General features: G+C 45.5%; 1 pseudogene; it reads right to left on the reverse strand.

Annotated features, from left to right (window-relative positions):
• Positions 1 to 740: 740 nt before the first annotated feature.
• LOC125518214 (ent-kaurenoic acid oxidase 1-like) lies at positions 741 to 4,508 on the reverse strand (annotated as a pseudogene).
• Positions 4,509 to 4,802: the final 294 nt, after the last annotated feature.

Here is a 4,802-nt window from a genome sequence, read left to right on the forward strand (position 1 = left end):
ACCCCCTGGCAAATCATTTGCATTATATCTTACTTTAACTTCTCTGGGGAAGGTATGTTGAAGGAAGGGGACAAGAAGCTGCTGATAGACAGCGCGTCCAAAGTCCAAAGTCATGCAGAAGGCCGTGTCTATCATGTACAGTATTAATGGGGGCATTTATGAAGAGGATCATACTGAAGCTGATGGGAAGCCTGCTGCTGCTGAACGGCATGTAGCTCTGCTTTGCTATGTTTTTAGCCGCTCTATATCTTGTCAATGCTTGTCTTCTGTAATAAGTGACACCAAATGGAAGTTGTGGTTTCAAGAGAGAGCTTAGAGATGCCTTGCAATGGGAGCTCTATGCACAAAGGATGTGCCTCCAACTCTGAAGGACAGAACGTTTTTCCATTATGAGATTACTCTAGATCCCTTATGACATTTCTGTCCGTGATCTTGCTATTGTAGCTTAACATTGCTATATAGATTGCTATTTTGCAATCAAAGATGGTTGAGGATGCCCCCCCATTCCAGGGGTGTATTCTGGTATAAGCACAAATTTCCTTAGAAAAGAAACAAAGATAATGCATAACATGAAGTCGAATAACAACCTCATGTTCAAACAAAAGACGAGCTAACTGCAGATCCGATATGATGATACATTATTGTCAATATTAAAACACAAACACACACACACACACACACACACACACATGCACTAAAATAGACTGGTTTATTTGACCAGATTTCAATTGATCGTGTGATCATGTGCTAAGCTTACGAAAGGCCATGGCTGCACCATCCACTGGCCTTGGGTGTGGAAGGTAATTGATCTCCGCATCAGGATTGAGTAACTCCCATCTAAAACAATTAGTACAAATCAATATCTTCTTTGCATCCTGACTTAGCTAGGTAATTACTTAAGCTAAACAGAGCTAGTATTCTACTCACTCGTAGCCGACGCAGAGATGATGCAGGATGATGGTGACCTGTAGCCTGGCAAGCATGTTGCCTGCGCAGATCCTAGGGCCACCTCCAAACACCTGGTATGTTCCTGCCTTAGCCGGTTCCTGCATTCATACGTTCATCCTTTGATTTCTTCCTAGCCATTACCTCATAAACTATTAGTTTGATTTTCTTTTACTCAAATATTTGTTGGGCTTACATATTCCTCTTAGACTATCACATAGTTCATTACTTCATCCCTAGGTAGTTTCTGTAATTCAAAAAAAAAAACTGCTTCTAATTTTTTTCTACAAAGTAAAAAAATGTATGTAGGATATGTGGTGTGAGTTTTATGCACACAACTATACCTGGCCATACCTTGGGCCGGGCCTAGCCAAGCCCGACGCAAAAAACCCGGGCCCGGCCCGGCCCGACCATCGGGCCTGTTTTCTGGGCCCGAGCTCGGCCCAAACACGTAAAAGCCCGTCGGGCTCCAGGCCGGCCCGGCCCAACCTCCAGGAAAGTGCAAAAACGACAGGCCCGGGCCCGTCCCGGCCATCGGGCTCAAAATCTAGGCCCAAGCCCGGCCCGGGAGCAGCGTCAGGCCGGGCCGGGTCGGGCTTTTTCGGGCCAGGTCGGGCTTCCCATGGCCAGGTATACACACAACCCTTTTGTTTGGACAAAAGCCCATTTATGGAAATGGTGTAAAAAAGGTAATGTAGTTAATTTCTTTAGTTTTACTTAAATAGTCAATGGTCGTATTTTGTAAGCACAATTCACAAGCACATACTGCAAACTGTAACTTACTTTTATGAAAATTTTATATTTCTTAAATATCTTTTTGTGGGATATATTTTTAGAATCTCGGAGGCATGATTTTGTCTTTCCAGAGACTGCCCAAAGGAAAAACTGCTCCAAATGTAGTTGCTTAGGTGGTTAACTGAGCTCAGATAACTAAATAAGACAAAAAATTGAAGCAAGCCACTATTTTAGATAGTCTACTTACATCCCATCTGTTAGGATTGAAGGAGAGGGGATCCTCGTAGTAATTGGGATCAGTGTGCAAGGATCTCAACCATACCAGCACAGCCCAGCCCTTCGGTATGGTATAGCCGCGGTAGTCCACGTCCCTGTTTGCCACGCGGTGGACCATGGGGGCGATGTTGGCCATCCGAATTGTCTCCTCCACCACCTTGGCCGTGTACTTCATCTTTGGGATGTCGGTGTGGGTGATCATCAAACTCGTCGACGTCGACCCACCTTTGCTTTTGCTCATCGCTATATTCTCCTCTCGAAGCTTGGCAAGGATGACAGGGGATTTTGCGAGGTGGTAGACAGCCCACATGATGGCGATGGTAGTGGACTCGTAGCCAGCGATGACAAGGGAAACAATGTTATCCACCACCTCCTCATTACTCAACTTCTTTCCCTGCTCGTCCTTCATCTGCATCAGACCGCCCATTAGATCATCGCATTGCTTGTTCACCTTCTTCCTTGCCTCCAGCTCCTCTCGGAAGATCGCGTCTAGCTTCCGGCGACTCTGCATACCATTAAATTCCTCAGAGGAATGAGACCAAATTCCGCATTAAGGGGTCCAGAATTGCACAAAAGATTGTATGGAACTCCAAGAGTTGATGTAGTTGCACATTTCTCATATCAAAGTTACACATATTTTTGAATGCATGACCTACCCAGCCTGTACTGGTGAAAGAATGACAGCCAGAATCGTTAACTTACAAATAAGTAATTAAGTACGCATTTGTTTTGGTGGAATAAGAGATATACACTTCGAGAAACATGCAAAAAGGAGCGAGCAAAATACCTTTCGAGCACGGTGAGATGCTGTCCCTCAGACCATGAAGCAAGTCGCCGAACCACAGATCGATCTTGGCTGTCAAAGGCGATGGCTCCATGCTTATGAACATCTTGCAGATGTTGGCAAACGTCACCTGCACCCCCATTGATTTATCAAACTTGGGTTTAGTGTTGCACTGGATTAATTATGATAGTATTATATGCTCAACTAGTTTGTTTGTTTTTGAAAATACGCTAATAGGTTTTTCCTTTTACAACTAATTATAAAATAAACAAAACAAACATAGTTCAGAAAAGGTAAATTGTGCCTAAATTAACTATGCAAGTGTCTAGAGCCCAGGTGAATAACAATTTTCAATTTTTTAGTCAGTTTTTGCACCCCTCAAAAGTACAGTTATTACACTAATAAAAATATTGTTGCGCAGGCAAAAGTGCAATCTGTACTACTTAAAAAGAACGTAAGGTTCCCATTTCACCTTTCTTCCCACCACCCCTTCGTCCAACCTTCCATATATATGATAATCAATCACCTTAATTTACATACCTTCTGAACCAATTCCACTTTAATTTACTTACCAAACTTCTAATCAAAATATAAGATAATTCACGGGCAGAATTTGATGAACACTTATTTACACAATCGCATTATTATTGACAGATAAATCACATGCTAACGTACTAGAATATTTATATCCCGTTGCAACGCATGGGCATTGTTCTAGTTACACCAAAAAAATGTATTAAAGTTGCACAAAAAAGTGCAATTTCAACAAACAAAAAACTTAAAGGTGAAAGTGCAACTGCGGCAGAAAGAACAAAGTGCAATTGCACAAAATAAAAGCGCAACTGCATAAAAACAGACCAACTGAAACAAATACATAACACGAACAAAAAAATGTGACTGAAACTTCACCGAAATTCCTAGACGTTATTACTATGAACACCACCAAACAAAAAAGTGACTAGTGTTTTGGCAATTCTAAAAAGGTATACATGCTTGGCTTAATTCTGTCGAAAAATTACCTTTTTAATCTCTGTGGCGGCGACGATGGTACCCTTATCCGCCCACGTTCGCAGCGCCGCTACGACACGCGGTTGCACAACGGTGGCGATGGTCTGGAGCGAGCTGGGCCGGTTGATGGCGGCGAGGATGAACCCGCGGAGTCTGGCGTGGCTGCTGCCTTCCACGTTCACCACCGACGTGATGCCGACGAGCTCCGGCACCGGCCAGCGGATGCCGAAGCTTTCGGCTGACTGGAGCACGAACTTGTTGGCCGCCGGCGAGCAGGCGATGATGCTGGGGGAGCCGAACAGGTGCGTCCTGTACATCCCGGCCCCGTTGCCGTACGCGGCCTTCTTGGCGCCGATGAAGTCGTCCGGGCGGCGTGCCAGCTTGAAGTACCAGAGCAGCGAGAGCGTCTCTCCCAGAAAGGGGACGCCCATGTGGCCGGGCGGGAGGCGCCGGCGGATGCCATTGCTACCACGGCCGCCGTGTTTGAGAGCGAAGGCGGCGCAGTACCATGCGTCGGTGGAATGCCACACGGTGAGGCAGAGCAGCGGGATGGCGCCGAACAGGAGGCCCAGCCACCATGCCCACGCACCCACAGCTCCTTCCATTGCCACCATCTCTCCTAGCTTACCTGCTACGTAGTTCTACACTTCTACTCGACTATCTTCTCCAGGAATTGGGATGAATATACGAGCAGTCGAAGGTGATGTATATATAAACGAGTGTGGATACCGAGTGGCCGATCCGTTGGTGTGCGGAGGCAGATGGGTACAAAATCAAGGTAGCTAGCTAGAGAAATAGCTCACGAGTTGCATGGCTGGTTAGCTAATTAATAGGCATTCAGCATAGTATATGGTTACGTATGTCGATGCTTACACAAGTGATGTGGGTGTGGCCCTAGGCCCTAGCTAGCTCCACTATTCCAGCGGGTGGATGCCGTATATAGTATAAGTACAGACAACCCTGCTAAGTCCCAACGCAGCGTCATTGGCACTTAATTAGGGGCATCTCTGATGAATATACCGATGTGACAAACCTAGTTTAGCTACATGAATGT

This window comes from Triticum urartu, chromosome 7A (genome assembly GCF_056163025.1).
Source record: "Triticum urartu cultivar PI428250 chromosome 7A, HENAU_Tu73, whole genome shotgun sequence".
NCBI classification, from domain to species: Eukaryota; Viridiplantae; Streptophyta; class Magnoliopsida; order Poales; family Poaceae; genus Triticum; species Triticum urartu.